The sequence below is a fragment of the Pristiophorus japonicus genome, chromosome 20 (assembly GCF_044704955.1).
Source record: "Pristiophorus japonicus isolate sPriJap1 chromosome 20, sPriJap1.hap1, whole genome shotgun sequence".
Lineage (NCBI taxonomy): Eukaryota > Metazoa > Chordata > Chondrichthyes > Pristiophoridae > Pristiophorus > Pristiophorus japonicus.
The window spans coordinates 17449564-17467628 of record NC_091996.1 but is presented as its reverse complement, the minus strand read 5'-3'; the positions used below and the strand labels follow the sequence as shown (position 1 = coordinate 17467628).

At 44.9% G+C, this 18065-nt stretch overlaps 1 protein-coding gene across 3 annotated transcripts in view; it reads left to right on the top strand.

The window, feature by feature from the left end:
* Window positions 1-18065, top strand: part of LOC139233184 (transforming growth factor beta receptor type 3-like) — a 180013-nt gene that overhangs the window by 7144 nt on the left and 154804 nt on the right. The window lies entirely within an intron of this gene.

The window sequence follows — 18065 nt, the reverse complement described above, 5'->3', positions numbered from 1 at the left end:
GGTGACCCCAGCTGGAAGTACACATGTATTAGGTGAGGATAAGATTAGGCTTGTCTGATGCTAACTGCAATTGAAAAGCCCACACGCATAAATAATAGTCACTTGAGTGAGATATCTGAGGGAGAGCAAAGTGCCTGTGGAACTGGACCACAAGGAGTCGAGGCATTCAGGAGAGAAATGGAAGGGGAGAGAATTGGTGAGAAAAGGAAATTTTAGAAATGATGCGCCATAATTAAACTATTTCCAGAAAGTAGCACAAGTAAATTTAAATTTACTTAGCATTCTTAGTGTAAAGGTGGGGAGTGAACAAACTTTCAAGTATCTTATAAAGTATATAGCAGCTCACAGCTGATGAAAAGATCTATTTAAAAGGACCATTTGAGGTGAAATTTATTCAGTATTCATTCTGTAGTGTATGGTTAAAATATGTTTTTCCTTTCGTGTGATGTTTCTCTTTAATATTTTTATTGAATTAAGGGATGTGAAAATGTTAAATGTGGATTCTTTTCCCTCAATCTGGTTCAGCGAAATCACCTGAGTCAAATACCGTTTCTGCTTTAAACAAAGCAAGCTTTTATTTCAAAAGCAAATCCAGGCCGGAGACTTTATCAGACAGAAGGAATGCTTTCTGATAGATCGCACCCACTTCCTACGGACAAAGTGACGTTACATTGTAAAGGCACGACGGTTATACATTTTCGGTAAAAGATAACAAGATACAATTAGAGTGACATCCTAGTTCAGCCTATCCTCTTTGATCCCTCTTTCCCTTTGTCCACTCATAAGCCGACCTAAGTATGGTCTGATTTTACACAAAGACCCATTATTCTCCTTCTGTTAATGTTTCAGGTTAGTAGTATGATCTAATAAGACCTTGAAGTTTTTTGCAAGCTGTGTCAGTATTGTAACATTTTGCAGTCTCGAGTCTGAGATTTTCATGGCTATTCCTCCATGAATTCTTTGTTAGCTTATACTGTCCATATATAATTCCCACGTTCTCAACTTCTCGACTTTAATGTCTGTATACATTCAATATCCATGTTCAGTATGCATTCTCATTTCCCCCTTTTATCATTCCATGATATCCCTTAGGATTATTCTAGGAGTACCGCATTCATCCGTTCACACTCTATTTCCTGAATCTTATTGTTGTTATTGTCGAGTAGGTCTTTAGTTCGTTGAATCATAACCCGGGAGCCCTTGACCACAAGAGGGTTTGCTAACCTTGCCATCATTACTTTACAACAAAGGTTAAGGCAACCAACAATCAACCAACAGGTAATTATTACTACGATGAGAATAATTGCCCCATGCATTAGATAGGATCTCCAAGATCCACCCAATAGCCAATCAAACCAGCTAGATCCTCCTGCTGGTGTGGATAACTTCTTCCCCTCCCCCCACTTTAATGTGATCAGCGAGATTGGTTATGTTTTCTGAACTATCAGGAATGTAAGTGCAACATTCAGATCCTATCAGGGCACATGTTCCCCCTTTCTCAGCTAACAGGTAATCGAGGGCCATTCGGTTTTGTAATGCTACGGTCCGTATTGCTACCATTTCAGCTGTGATGCCCTCCAGAGCTTCAGCAGTATTGTTAGCTATCTGTTCCAATATCGTCTCTCGGTTCTGTACTTCATCCATGAGACGTCTTATCCCGATTGGGAACATCATGACCCCAAAGAACTTGTCGGCGGGGGTGAGGGCTCGCTTGTATCGGCTGGAGGCATGTGCTTCCGCCAGGGTACGTACTTGCCGTACAAATGGCACCACATATCCCAGATAGCAGGACCCTGTCCATCGCCTAGGCAACCAAGGATATGCCTTATGACCGCACACGAAATACGTGCTGTTAAAAGCTGCTTTCTGATCTATTGCTTCCGGGTCCCAAGATTGGGCCCACAAACCTCCACCTGTTTTGTTCGGAAGGCGAGAGAGGATGGTGACTCGTGTACTTGTGGTGATGTTGAGACTGTTTGGGCATTTGCTGTACCCTATGATATGTCCCTTGTTACTGGTGTCATTTCGGGTTAGACATATGTCCCAGGTTGGCCTCCCAATCCCCGAGGCATTGGTCAGGGCTAAGAATGGGGGTTCCTTTTCACGGTCGTAGGTTGGTTGTTACCATCCCTGGAACGTCTGACTAATGGTGTCTCCAGCTCTCTCCCACTTGGTGACCTCCCCGTGGTCGTTCACGTGGTAACGGTATGATACTCCTCCTGATCTCCGTGATCCCTCTTTTGACCCGCCTTTCATCTCTCGTATTTGCATTGGCCTTCCTCCTCTCATGATAGTCTGGCTCTGAATCCATCTGACAGTCTCAGTTAGGGTCAGTGGAACGGGGCGCAAAGGAATTCCCCCTTTGGAATGTATAGGGATATGTGAACACACCCAGCATCTAGAAAAGTTCCCATTTTGCGCATAAACATAAGACACGTACAAAAAGGTGTTTACATGGAGCTCTCACCTCTGTCTTCCCTCCCATGCGCCGAAACTGTCTCATATCAACACTATTATACAGACTGTGGCACACAGACACAGTTTCATCTTATGGCTCAGGATTCAAATAAATAGTCCAATTATTTTGCTGATTAAAAGAGTTCAGTTTTCCCGTCTCTCTTCTCAGGTCACCGTCGGTGTAGCTGGCTGTCTATCACTACGGGTAAAAGTTCAAACTGGTCCACGTTCCAGTTAGGATGCCGACGGCCTTGTTCAGCTATGGAGAAGAGGAAATCTGGAATAGAAACAGGAATTAGAATAACCAGTAAAATAGGTTCGTTAGAGGGTGGTGAGCTTGCAGTGGTGCAGGTGAACCCAGGCACTTTTCCCCTCAACCTTAGCTGCAGTGGGGGTAGTGAGTAACACCTGAAAAGGCCCCTCCCATCGTGGCTCTAATCCCTTCCGAATCCATTTCTTAATCAGGACATGCTTCCCTGGTACCACGAGGGACGATTCGGGTAAAACTGGGAGGTCGAGGCGAGCCTCTCGAACCTGGTTGTGAGCTATACGCAGAGCCTGTGTCAGAGAAAGAACATAGGTGGTCATTTCCTCAGTCATGTGGTGAAATTGGACAGTGGAGGGGACATTCTGATTCCAGGGGGTCCTAAGGGGCCAACCATAAATGACCTCAGCAGGGGTCAATCTAGCCTTACCGATGGGAGTGGTTCGAATCTGGAATAGGGCTATGGGAAGGAGTTTGAGCCAATTGAGTCCGGTTGATGCTACCAGTTTTGCAAGCTTGGTTTTAAGAGTTTGATTAGCACGTTCAACCAGTCCCGCAGCTTGGGGTCGGTAGGCACAATGCAGCTGCTGATTAATGCGCATCTGGGAACAGAATTCTTTGTTAACTTGGCCAATAAAGTGAGGGCCATTATCAGAACTCAGTCGAGCTGGGATTCCATATCTAGGAACAATTTCCCTCATTAACACCTTAACAACAGTTTGAGCCTTATTGTCCAGGGTAGGGTAGGCTTCAATCCATTTGCTCAACACATCTACTATTACTAACACATATTTGTAACACTGAACTCTTTGCAACTCAATGTAGTCCAATTGCAATATCTCAAAGGGACCTTCGGGTAAGGGCGTTTTACCCCAATCACAGGGGACTCCCTTCCCTGGATTATGTTGCTGGCAAACCAGGCAACGACTACTGATGTTCTGGGCGAGCGCCTGGAGTCTAGGGTGCCACCAAGTAGCCAAAAGTGTGTCACTTGTGGTCCTTGCTTCACAATGAGTAGCAAAATGCATACATTCAATAACCCATAGAGCCAACTCGTCAGAAATGCAAGTCTGTTCCGTGGGAGTGTCCAGAGTTTAGAAACATTGTTATAAGTCCATCCATAATTTTTCCACAAAAGTTTTTCTTTTTCAGAAGCGTCCTCCTGTGCTTTAATGACATCTTGGATGGTTGGCATTGGTTTTTCCGAGGCTAACTTATCCTTTGCAGGATTTTTAGTCTGACTCATCATTCTGGGCACTACCATCTGTTGTTCACGAGAGGCCTGTTTAGCCTCTTTGTCAGCACAGTGGTTCCCTATATCAACCGGGGATTTTCCGGTGGTGTGGGCGGTACATTTAACAATGGCAATGCGCTTGGGGAGCATGATGGCTTGTAACAAATCAGATACTAGTTGCCTATGGGATATCTCATTCCCCTGTGAGGTTAGGAATCCCCTATTTTTCCATAATTGTCCGAAATCATGGGCTACCCCAAAGGCATACCTAGAGTCGGTATAGATATTGACTTTGAGGTCTTTGGCCAAGATACAGGCTCGGGTGAGGGCGAATAGTTCAGCTTGTTGGGCAGAATAGGCGGTTTCAAAGGCAGCAGATTCCAAGACCTGATTCTCCTGGTTTACTATGGCGTATCCTGAGATTCGTGCACCTTCTGGATTAATAGAAGAACTTCCGTCAACATACATAATACAGTCTGGGTCTTCCATTGGTACATCAACTAAATCTTCCCTGACTGATGTGGCCTCTTAAATTAAAGATAAACAATCATGACTGGGTTCTTCCTCATCTTGGGGTGGCTCAGTAAGAAAACAGGCCGGATTAATGGCAGTACAGTGCCGAAAGGTCAGCTTAGGATTATTTAGTAAGTAGACCTCATATCTGCTTTGCCTGGCCATGGTAAGGTGTTGAGTCTGCAGTTGGCCCAGGAGGGCAGCTACGGAATGAGAGGTGTACACAACAATATCCTGCTGGAGGGTAATGTTGGCAGCAGATTGGAGGCTATTGTAGATGGAGGTTAATATTTGAGTACATACAGGGTGCCCCAAGGCAACCGGGTCTATTTTGGAAGAGTAGTAGGCAACAGGCCTATGCTTATCCCCGTGTTTCTGAGTTAAGACAGCAGTAGCACAGTCTTTCAGGATCGTACAATACAGTTGAAAGGGCCGGTCTTAGAGGGGCCGGCCCAAAGCCGGAGCTTGCAGTAGGGCTGTCTTTAGTTCCTTAAAGGCTTGGACGTCTGCGGTTTTTATTTCAAAGCTGCCTTCCTTATTTGTATACGGTGTGAGGTGCTTAGTCATTAGGGCAACATTAGGGATCCAGGATCTGCAGTAATTGATCATCCCCAACCACTGTCGCATTTGTTTAGCCGTGCTAGGGACTGGAAACTGGCAAATTGGTTCGACTCGGCTCGCCTCCAAAGCTCGGTGGGTGCCTGATAAAATTATCCCAAGGAACTTGACTTGAGACTGGCCAATTTTGACCTTTGATGGGGAAACTATGTATCCCAGAGAGAACAAGTAATTCAGTAACTGATTAGCATCCTCCTGATTACTTGGTTCATCTGCGCTAGCTGCCAGTAAATCGTCCACATACTGAATCAAAGTGGATCCCTTAGTCAGCGTGAGAGGCTGTAACTGTCTCTGCAGGCACCTTGAGAATAAGGTCGGGGAGTGGATGAACCCTTGGGGAAGTCTAGTCCAGGTATATTGCTGTCCCTGGTAAGTGAAGGTACTGACTCGCCTGGGCTAGCGGCAAAGTGAAGAAGGCATGTTGAAGGTCTATTATAGCGAAGATCTTGGCGTTTGCTGGGATTAATGACAGTATCTGTGCTGGGTTGGGAACCAGAGCGTGCAGGGGCTGGACGATAGCATTGATAGCTCGAAGGTCTTGAACTAAGCGGTATTCGTTTGGCTTGCCTGGCTTAGGGACTGCCAGTATAGGAGTATTACACGGGGACTGGCATTAGACCAAAATCCCCTGTTCCACTAGCCCCTTAATCAGTTGGTGAATACTTGGTATTGCCTGTGGTTTCAGTGGGTACTGTCGGATAGAGGGCCAGTCCATATTGCCCTGCACTGGGATCTCAATCGGATCAATGGGAGTATAACCCACTTGGGAGGGGTCCTCTGCCCACACATGAGGATCCACATAGTCAGGGTTGTTAAGACCTTCTCGGGGTCCCCGTGGAATTGGACTGTTCGGTCATGTTTTACAATCTGCAAATCCCGGCTGGTAGGGTCAGCCTTGTCTATAGCCTGGTGCACCATAATTCCTAAATCTTTAGCGTGGTGGGGAGGTAATACTTCACGAGTAATATGTGGTGCCACCGCCGGGGGCTGTCTCCACAGATTCTTATCCATTTCCACAAAATCTGCCTTCCCTTCCGGTCCAGTCACTAGCCCTTAATAGAATTTCCTTCACTTCCCCTTCGTGATCCTGATAAAAGTTCTGCAGGTCCTGATTCTTTCCACTGGGATCGTATGCTAGGGTCACGTGATAAGGTGCCTGCGGCAGGTCCAAAGACCACCATTGAGGGGTTCTAGTGGTATAATACTGCCGCTTAAGGGTTCCCTGTTTTACAATAATCCCATCATCTCCACACTCCAAATGCAACTGGAATTTGCAGAGGACGTCTCTAGCCATCAAGTTACAGTCCAGATTGGTTGTGATAACAAATCGATGTTCCACCGATTCTTCCTGGTAACCCACTTTAACCGGTTCTGACACCGGGAATGTAGAGACTTGTCCCAGGAATCCTGACAGTCCCTGTGTCTCAGTGGAGGCGGGGAGTTTAAGCTTCGATTGTACAGAAGACATGAAGGCTCCCGTATCTATCAAGAAGGGTTGCTACTCATTCCGAATTTTTAACAATATCATCGGTTCGTCATCCGGGGAGGGTCCCTGCACAATCAAGCTACGTAGTCAATATGAATAATCGGGGGACGATTGGCCAAAGGGGTTGTTCTGGGAGAAGTTAGTGTAAGATCCCCGTCCTCTTCCCCCCTTGCCCCCCTCCTCTTCCTCCTCTTCCTCTTTCGTGCCGACGGGAGGGACAATCTCTACTCCAATGTCCTTCTTGCCCACAATTAAAGCATTCATTTCCTCTTCCCATACCAGGCCGGGGACAATAGGGTGGTCTGTAATTAGCAGGGCCATTTGGGTGTTTAGTATAACCGTATCCCTGTTTATCCACCCAACCCTGCACGCAATACTGTGGTTCCATCTGGTATCCCCTTGGGTCGGGTTTTGGTCCTTCTGCCCGAGACGGCTCTTCCTTTCTAGTCACGTATTCAGTCTTGACCCGGGTTGGGGGCGCACCTCCCCCCTCTCCTTTCTTTTCCTGCCAATAATATTTAACCGCCCTTTCCATCTGGGCTTTACTGTTATCTGCCCAATTCATATTATTTGTCCGGATAGCGTGAGCAATCGAATAGGGCAGGCACTGCAGGCAGGATAGCGCAGAATTGAGGAAAATCCTCCTGCCCTGAAGGCATTATCTCCTGATTGACCTCCGTATATTTCAATAAATCTTTCCATGAGTTCATCGACAGTTTCTTCTTGTTTGGGTTTAGTTTCTAATACTGCGGCCATACTGATGGGCTTCTGAAGGGTCGTGCTGAGAGCATTAAAGATAGCGTTTAGGCGATCCTGGACATCGTTAGGGTGAGCAACCACCAATGCATCATGAGTAGCACGTCCTAGGTGAGTTAGAAATCGGGCATGCTCAGTTGGGCTCAGGGTTTGCTTTACCAGGGCCCACAGGTCCCTTGATTCTGCATTATAAACTGAAATAGTAGTTTGAAGATGATCTATAAACTTGACAGGTTCTCTCTTTCGATCTGGTATGGTGGCCAGAATGGCCATAATTTCCAGGGCACATAGACATCTATGGTGGGGTGGTTTGCAGCTTGTTGTGCATCAGGGTTTGGCATTGGTTGGACTGGGAATTGTTGCCGGGGCTTTGGGATGGGGGTGTCAATCTTGGAAGACGTTTCTGGGTCGGAGGATGGTTCGGAGCTGTCTGACTGCGCAGCACCTCCGCGTCTCGATCGGCGGGAGTGTTTGCTTTGCCTTTCACGACTGGGACTGGTAGTCTGACTAGCGGATTTACGGGACTGCCTGTGATTTCGAGATATAGTTCTGCCCTTCCGAGTGTGAGATCTGGTCCTCTCAGCTATATTGCCTGTGAACTGGGGATCTGAATCGCTATCAGAGGATGAGGAGTCCGTCTGGGCTTGTCGGTTCGTTGGTGTGGGGTTACATTTATCTTTACCTCCTCTCGCTGGAGTGTAAGGTGGAGGGGGACGAGAAGAGGACTGGGCAAAGGGCCAGGGGCTGCGGAAGGCGCTGTTGGGCGCCGAGTTAGTGACCATTCATCAATTTCCTCATCAGCCTCGGTCAACGCAAGGCCAACCATTTGACTACGTAGTCGGTTTATACCTTTTTCAGAGGTCCCAGTGGAACTCTTAATACGTTTCTCGTGCGCGCATTCTTTCTTTAAGACATCTATGGTTTTAATATGTCCTTCTGTCAATGAAAGACCTAATCTAGTGGCATTTTCTTGCCAACTCGACAGAATTGATGCATCTTTTAGCTTTTGACAGTAATGCCTCCATGTGGCTATCAAATCCCTATCTCCTTTCCCCCTTCCCTTTTTCCAAATCAACCCCTGTGCTCGTTTTACTACTTCCAAGCTTTTGGTGCCACCTAGTGGCCATTGATCATCTCCTAGTATTTTATTCAAAGTTCCAGATAACAGTCTCAATTGCTCAGCTTTTTCAGGGAATTCCTCACATAGCTTTTGTAGTGGGCTACCAGTATTCGTGGTTCTATCTATATGATTACCCATCCTCGCGTCGCCCCGCGTAGGATATCCTAATTAATCCCGATCCTCTGCGATGCTCCGCGTTGGATCCGGGTCCTAATTAATCCCAATTGTCCCCACGTCGCCCCGTGGTTGTTTCAGTTATCTTACCCAGAGCCTAGGCAGACCAAGTGATATACAAGATCGACGCCGTACCTGGCGTAAGTACAATTTAAAATTTACGCGGTTCGTGCGATTCTCTATCTCTCCGCGTTGCCGCGCGGTTCTACTGTTCGTGTCGCCGCACGATTTCTATCCCTCCGTGTCGCCGCACGGTTTTACTGTTCGCGTCGCCACGCGATTTCTATCACTCCGTGTCGCCGCACGGTTAATTTGTTTCAGGTTCCAGATTTACCTATTCTAATCTATCTTTCCGAGTCGCTGCTTGGTTTGCGTCGCCGCGCAATTTCCCTATCTTTCCCTAAGTTTGAAAGGTATTCACCAGATTGTCCTGGATCTCGATCAGACACTACCTGAGAACCAGCGAGTGGCTAAACTTTCCTCAGACTTTTGAAACTGGAGCAGTATTGAAATTTTACTTACTCCAGTGGCTACTTTCCTCTTGTCTCGTCCAAGACTAGTCTGGCTCTTAATTCGCATGTTTTCGGCAGTCATCCGTTGAGATCCCACTTCTGACACCAAATGTTAAATGTGGATTCTTTTCCCTCAATCTGGTTCCGCGAAATCACTGAGTCGAATACCGTTTCTGCTTTAAACAAAGCAAGCTTTTATTTCAAAAGCAAATCCCGGGCAGGACTTTATCAGACAGAAGGAATGCTTTCTGATAGATCGCACCCACTTCCTACGGACAGAGTGACGTTACATTGTAAAGGCACGACGGTTATACATTTTCGGTAAAAGATAACAAGATACAATTAGAGTGACATCCTAGTTCAGCCTATCCTCTTTGATCCCTCTTTCGCTTTGTCCACTCATAAGCCGACCTAAGTATGGTCTGATTTTACACAAAGACCCATTATTCTCCTCCTGTTAATGTTTCAGGTTAGTAGTATGATCTAATAAGACCTTGAAGTTTTTTGCAAGCTGTGTCAGTATTGTAACATTTTGCAGTCTCGAGTCTGAGATTTTCATGGCTATTCCTCCATGAATTCTTTGTTAGCTTATACTGTCCATATATAATTCCCACGTTCTCAACTTCTCAACTTTAATGTCTGTATACATTCAATATCCATGTTCAGTATGCATTCTCAAAAACATTGCAATTTTAAAATATATTACTATGAGAATGTTACCATAAGCCTGTAAGCAAATGTTTGTGTGTAAGTATGAAAAAAGTTTGCGTTCTCTCTTGGTGGTCAGTATTCTAGTCAGGTTTTACTTAATTTATCAAGCATAAATTCATTGTATGCCATAATAATGATTTGGCTTAATTAATTTCACTATAGATGGAATCTGGCAGTCATTTAGCTTTTCAGCTGCTTCTTGGGGGAGCTTACACTTGTTCAGCAGTTGTAATATCACAGCCAACTAACGCATACTAAAGACAAATGAAGATAAGAATCTCACTGTGTAGCCGACTTTGAGACATTTTGGTGCTGCTTGTTGCCAGCCAGTCTCGCCTTGTTTTTTTGACTTTCATATTTACATATCATGTGGTTCACACCCTTGTGTCTTGTTTAATGCCACAGTCAGCACTGCCCACTTATCTGATAGCTGTTTAATACTGGTGCAGAATCACTTTCCGGTAAGCTTAAAACATGGCATTGATATTATGTTGTGCTTAGTCGTTCTTATTTCTTTTAATCAGATTTGGAAGCATTCTTGGATTTTGTTCCTAAATTCCAGTTTACTCAAACTCAACCTTTTAGGTAGCTGAATTAAAATAGATTCATCAGGGTAGATATTGATAAGCATTGCGACCATTTATCGGGCATAAAACAGCATAATGCAAACCAGCTTAGCAGTGGGATGGCCTGCATCCAATCTGTGCTAGCAAATGCATGGGGCCCATTTTTTTAGGCATCTTCCATCCGGCAGGGGGGCAACAACTGGTTCCGGGGAGGCTTGGGGTGGGGGGGTGGGGTGACTCTGGGTCTTGGGGAGGGAGAGGCTCTGAGAGGAGGGCTCTGGGTCTAGGGCGGTGCTCTGGGGGGGGAGGGCACTGGGTCTGGGGAGGGGAGGCTCTGAAGGGAGGGCTCTGGGTCTGGGGGCGCTCTGGGGATGGGGGGGGGCGGGGGACCACAACTGTTTACAATATACATAGATGACCTGGAAGAGGGGACAGAGTGTAGTGTAACAAAATTTGCAGATGACACAAAGATTAGTGAGAAAGCGGGCTGTGTAGAGGACACAGAGGCTGCAAAGAGATTTAGATAGGTTAGCGAATGGGCTAAGGTTTGGCAGATGGAATACAATGTCGGAAAATGTGAGGTCATCCACCTTGGGGGGAGGGGAAAGAGAAACAGTAAAAGGGAATATTATTTGAATGGGGAGAAATTACAACATGCTGCGGTGCAGAGGGACCTGGGGGTCCTTGTGCATGAATCCCAAAAAGTTAGTTTGCAGGTGCAGCAGTTAATCAGGAAGGCGAATGGAATGTTGGCCTTCATTGCGAGAGGGATGGAGTACAAAAGCAGGGAGGTCCTGGTGCAATTGTATAGGGTATTGGTGAGGCCGCACCTGGAGTACTGCGTGCAGTTTTGGTCACCTTACTTAAGGAAGGATATACTAGCTTTGGAGGGGGTACAGAGACGATTCACTAGGCTGATTCCGGAGATGAGGGGGTTACCTTATGATGATAGATTGAGTAGACTGGGTCTTTACTCGTTGGAGTTCAGAAGGATGAGGGGTGATCTTATAGAAACATTTAAAATAATGAAAGGGATAGACAAGATAGAGGCAGAGAGGTTGTTTCCACTGGTCGGGGAGACTAGAACTAGGGGGCACAGCCTCAAAATACGGGGGAGCCAATTTAAAACCGAGTGGGAGAAGAAATTCCTTCTCAAGAGGGTTGTGAATCTGTGGCATTCTCTGCCCAAGGAAGCTGTTGAGGCTAGCTCATTGAATGTATTCAAATCACAGATAGATAGATTTTTAACCAATAAGGGAATTAAGGGTTATGGGGAGCGGGCGGGTAAGTGGAGCTAAGTCCTCGGCCAGATCAGCCATGATCTTGTTGAACGGCGGAGCAGGCTCGAGGGGCTAGATGCCTACTCCTGTTCCTAATTCTTATGTTCTTATGTATCTTGGGTGGTCACCTAAAACAGGCATGAGGCCTAACACTTGTTAAAGGTCACCTTTCTGCTGCTTTTTGTGGGAGAGAGATCTACTTCTTCCGCTCTTTGCGTGAAGAAGTGTTTCCTAACTTTTAGGAAATGTTCCTAAATTGCCTGGCTCTGATTTTAAGGTTATGTCCCCTTGTCCTAGACTCCCCCATCAGCGGAAAATGTTTCTCTCTATCTACCCTATCGATTTCTTTAAAAAATCCTAAAAACCTCAATTAAATCACCCCTTAACTTTCCATATTCCAGGGAATACAAACCTGGTTTATGTAATCTCTCATAATTTAACCCTTGGAGCCATGATAACATTCTGGTGAATCTGCGCTGCACTCCTTCCAAGGCCAATAGATCCCTGCCAAAGTGCGGTGCCCAGAACTGTACACACTACTACAGATATGGTCTAATCAGGGCTTTGTATAGCTGTTGCAAAACCTCCTCCCCTGTATATTCTAACCCACTAGTTATAAAGGCTAACTTATCATTAGCCTTTTTAATTATTTTTTGTATCTGACATGGATCCCTACATTTCTTTGGATCGCCACTGTTCTAGCTTTTCATCATTTAAATAATACTCAGATATATCCTTTTCTCATCCAAAATTGATGACGTCACACTTCCCTGCATTGAAATCCATCTGCCACAGTTTTGCCACAATATGGCTCAATATTGTGTTATCTAAGTCATTAATAAATATAATGAATAATTGAGGCCAATGTTCCCAGTAATTATAGTTTTGGGTGCGCAGACCCTTTAAGGCCCCTTATTCACAGTAACTTTTAATATTGGCAAAGCTGGTCCTGGGCTGTGTGGGATCGGCAGAGAGCTGTGTGGCCGTGCAGCTTATAGGGAACGTTGGTTGAGGCACCAGCAGAAATCCTTGTGGGACACCACTAGTCACTCCCTTTCAATTTGAGTACATACACACTATCCCTGCTCTCTGTCTTCCACCTTTTGCAAATAATGGAATTACATTTGCAGTTTTCAAATCCAAAGGGACAATTGCTGAATTGAGAGTGCTTTGGAAGATTATAGCTAAAGCATCTGCAATTTCCTCACCTCCTTCCTTTGAAACCCTGGGATGGAAACCATCAGGTCCTGGCCAATGCTCCCGCTAAGGTGCACGTACAATCGGCTGCGCAGTAATCTGAAAGATCCCGTGCAGGCCGCTCACCGGCTTTTACATTTGTAAGTATCAGGCATATGCAGAAATTTAATGGGGCCGCGCAGAACAACAAGCAGCTTACAGGGAACATTGGTCCTGGGGATTTGTCAGTCTTTAGTGCCATTATTTTTTCTGATGTTTTCTTGCTTACATTAATTTTAGTGAGTCCAATCCTTGATTAGTTTCCCTGGCACGTCAGGTATATTATACTCTTCCTCTACTGTGAAGACTGCCATGAAGTAATTATTCAACAAGTCAGCCATTTCATTATTTTCATTTGCAATATTATCCACATCGGTGTTTAAAGGCTCATATTACCCATGACTACTCTTTTCTTTCTAATATAATTGTATAAGCTTTTTGGGTTAATCTTGATATTCCTCGCAAGTTTCTTTTCATATTATATTCACTTTTTGAAGTACAGCTTGTACCTCTCCAGTCTGGGACTCTTTAGTCCGGAAACAGCCCTGGTCCGGCATCAGTCCCAGCGTAGGTGGCGTCCCACGTTGTTGATTGAGGTAAGCGGGCTGGGCAAGGAAAGGGAAGGGCAGATGGCTGACAGAGGCGGCGAAGCTGTCTCTCGCTCTCGCTCTCGCTCTCTCTCTCTCTCTCTCTCGCTTTCTCTCGCTCTCTGTCTTTCCCGCCCGCCGCCGCGGCTCAGCTGGAGGCTCGGGGTTCAGCGTCTTGCAGCTCAGCTCTCTCTCACCCCGCGCATGTGCAGAACACGTCCAGGTCGTTGACAGCAGCGTTGTCACCAGTTGACATCCCATGGTTCGGGAAATACTCTGGTCCGCCACCGGTCAGGTCCCAAGGGTGCTGGACCAGAGAGGTGCCACTGTACTTATTATTTTATTTGTCATTCTTTGCTGTACTTTATATTTCTCCCAGTCGCCTGGATCTACACTATTCTTTGCTCTTTTGTATGTTCTTTCTTTAGTTTTATGTTCTCTCTCTCTCTCCTTTTTTTTGACCATGGTTGTTTTATTTGATAAATAGGGTTAGTTCGTTCTTGGGGTATATACTGGTCCTGTATTAAGCTAAATTCTTTTTTGAACATCTTCGACTGTTCATCTGTAGTTTTACCCGATAACAATTTTGACCAGTTCGTCTCATCCCGTTAAAGTTAGCTGTACCAAAATCTAGAATCTGAGTAACTAACTGTATTAGAAAAACCTAAAATTGAATTTGATATTATGATCAGTGTTTGACACATGTTCCCTTACTAATTATTAACTGTTTATTAACTAATTCTGGCTTGTTATTCATTACTAAATTCAGTATGGCCTGCCTCTGGGTCTCTTGCGTTGGGTGCACAATGCCTCTGCAGTACCCAGAGGCAAACCTAGACTCATTTCTGCCCCATAGAATTTTACAGCACAGAAGAAGCCCATTTGACCCATCATACCTGTGCCAGACCTCTGAAAGAGCTGTCTACTTAGTCCTATTACTTTGCCCTTTGTCCATATCCTTTTAATTTTTTGTTTCAAATATGTATCTACTTCCCTTTTGTATTCGGTATTCACTAAGGAGGATACAAACAACCTTCCGGATATAAAAGGGGTCAGAGGGTCTAGTAAGGAGGGGGAACTGAGGGAAATCTTTATTAGTCGGGAAATTGTGTTGGGGAAATTGATGGGATTGAAGGCCGATAAATCCCCAGGGCCTGATGGACTGCATCCTAGAGTACTTAAGGAGGTGGCCTTGGAAATAGCGGATGCATTGACAGTCATTTTCCAACATTCCATTGACTCTGGATCAGTTCCTATGGAGTGGAGGGTAGCCAATGTAACCCCACTTTTTAAAAAAGGAGGGAGAGAGAAAACAGGGAATTATAGACCAGTCAGCCTGACCTCAGTAGTGGGTAAAATGATGGAATCAATTATTAAGGATGTCATAGCAGTGCATCTGGAAAATGGTGACATGATAGGTCCAAGTCAGCATGGATTTGTGAAAGGGAAATCATGCTTGACAAATCTTCTGGAATTTTTTGAGGATGTTTCCAGTAAAGTGGACAAAGGAGAACCAGTTAATGTGGTATATTTGGGACTTTCAGAAGGCTTTCGACAAGGTCCCACACAAGAGATTAATGTGCAAAGTTAAAGCACATGGGATTGGGGGTAGTGTGCTGACGTGGATTGAGAACTGGTTGTCAGACAGGAAGCAAAGAGTAGGAGTAAACGGGTACTTTTCAGAATGGCAGGCAGTGACTAGTGGAGTGCCGCAAGGTTCTGTGCTGGGGCCCCAGCTGTTTACATTGTACATTAATGATTTAGACGAGGGGATTAAATGCAGTATCTCCAAATTTGCGGATGATACTAAGTTGGGTGGCAGTGTGAGCTGCGAGGAGGATGCTATTAGGCTGCAGAGTGACTTGGATAGGTTAGGTGAGTGGGCAAATGCATGGCAGATGAAGTATAATGTGGATAAATGTGAGGTTATCCACTTTGGTGGTAAAAACAGAGAGACAGACTATTATCTGAATGGTGACAGATTAGGAAAAGGGAAGGTGCAACGAGACCTGGGTGTCATGGTACATCAGTCATTGAAGGTTAGCATGCAGGTACAGCAGGCGGTTAAGAAAGCAAATGGCATGTTGGCCTTCATAGCGAGGGGATTTGAATACAGGGGCAGGGAGGTGTTGCTACAGTTGTACAGGGCCTTGGTGAGGCCACACCTGGAGTATTGTGTACAGTTTTGGTCTCCTAACTTGAGGAAGGACATTCTTGCTATTGAGGGAGTGCAGCGAAGGTTCACCAGACTGATTCCCGGGATGGCGGGACTGACCTATCAAGAAAGATTGGATCAACTGGGCTTGTATTCACTGGAGTTCAGAAGAATGAGAGGGGACCTCATAGAAACGTTTAAAATTCTGACGGGTTTAGACAGGTTAGATGCAGAAAGAATGTTCCCAATGTTGGGGAAGTCCAGAACCAGGGGTCACAGTCTGAGGATAAGGGGTAAGCCATTTAGGACCGAGATGAGGAGAAACTTCTTCACCCAGAGAGTGGTGAACCTGTGGAATTCTCTACCACAGAAAGTAGTTGAGGCCAATTCACTAAATATATTCAAAAGGGAGTTAGATGAAGTCCTTACTACTCGGGGGATCAAGGGTTATGGCGAGAAAGCAGGAAGGGGGTACTGAAGTTTCATGTTCAGCCATGAACTCATTGAATGGCGGTGCAGGCTAGAAGGGCTGAATGGCCTGCTCCTGCACCTATTTTCTATGTTTCTATGTATACTGTATTAGAACATAAGAACATAAGAAATAGGAGCAGGAGTAGGTCATTTGGCCTCTCGAGCCTGCTCTACCATTCAATAAGATCATGGCTGATCTGATCACGGACTCGGCTCCACTTCTGTGCCCTCTTCCCATAACCCTTTACACCCTTATTGCTCAAAAATCTGTCTATCTCCGCCTTAAATATATTCAATGACCCAGCCTCCACAGCTCTCTGGGGCAGAGAATTCCATAGATTTACAACCCTCAGAGGAAATTTCTTCTCATCTCTGTTTTAAATGGGCGGCCTCTTATTTTAAGACTATGTCCCCTATGAGTGGAAATATCCTCTCTGCATCCACCCCGATGAGCCCCCTCATTATCTTATAAGTTTCGATAAGATCACCTCTCATTCTTCTGAACTCCAATATGTATAGGCCCAACCTACTCAACCTGTCTTCATAAAGTCAACCCCTTCATCTCCAGAATCAACCTAGTGAACCTTCTCTGAACAGCATCCAATGCAAGTATATCCTTCCTTAAATACGGATACCAAAACTGTATGCAGTACTCCAGATGTGGCCTTACCAATACCCTGTACAGTTGTAGCAGGACTTCTGCTTTTATATTCTATCCCCCTTGCAATAAAGGCCAACATTCCATTTGTCTTCCTGATTACTTGCTGTACCTGCATACTAACTTTTTGTGTTTCATGCACAAGGATTCCCAGGTCCCTCTGTACTGCAGTATTTTGCAATTTTTCTCCATTTAAATGAAAATTTGCTTTTCTATTATTTCTGCCAAAGTGGATAACCTCATATTTTCCCACATTATAAGCCATCTGCCAAATTTTTGCACACTCACTTAGCCTGTTTATATCCCTTCGCAGATTATTTGTGTCTTCCTCACAATTTGCTTTCCCACCCATCTTTGTATTATCAGCAAACTTGGCTACATTGCACTCGGTCCCTTCATCCAAGTCATTAATATAGATTGTAAATAGTTGAGGACCCAGCACCGATCCCTGCGGCACCCCACTAGTCACTGTTTACCAACCGGAAAATGACCCATTTATCCCGACTCTGTTTTCTGTTAGTTAGCCAATTCTCTATCCATGCTAATATATAACCCCCAACCCCGTGAGCTTTTATCTTGCGCAGTAACCTTTTATGTGGCACCTTATCGAATTTCTTCTGGAAATTCAAATACACCACATCCACTGGTTCCCGTTATCCACCCTGCTCATTAAATCCTCAAAGAACTTTACAGTAGAAAAGAAAATGTCTAAAAGTTAAGAAGGAAAAATAGTATATTTAACACTTCTCAAGTCTGCTGGACAGCCCAAAGCACCAATGATTAATTTTTTAAGTGTAGTCACAACAACAGCTAACATTTATGAAACCTTTGAAACAGGTCCTATCTAGGCAAATGTGATAGCCATTTATGCATAGCAAGTTCCATAACAGTTAAATAAAAACTATAGATCCAGGAAATCTGAAATAAAAATAGAAAATGTTTGAAACACTCAGCAGGTCAGTGAATATCTGTTTATTCCTTATTTTCTGATCTCTGCACAGATACTGTCTGGCCTGCTGAATACTTCCAACACTTTGTTTTTGTTTCCTGCAATAGTTAATTTGATTTGGTGGTATTGGTTGAGTTGTGACTGGGTGAGGGTGATGATGTTGGAACTCCACCAATCTTTTTTGTTTTTTGCCCTGGTTTAATGGACGGTCTTGTCTTGCAGAAAGGGAGGGCGAGTGTTATAGAGTGTCTGTGGACTCTCAATGGCGATGTGTAGGACTTGTATACACATGGTGACAGGTGGAGAAGAAGCATGAT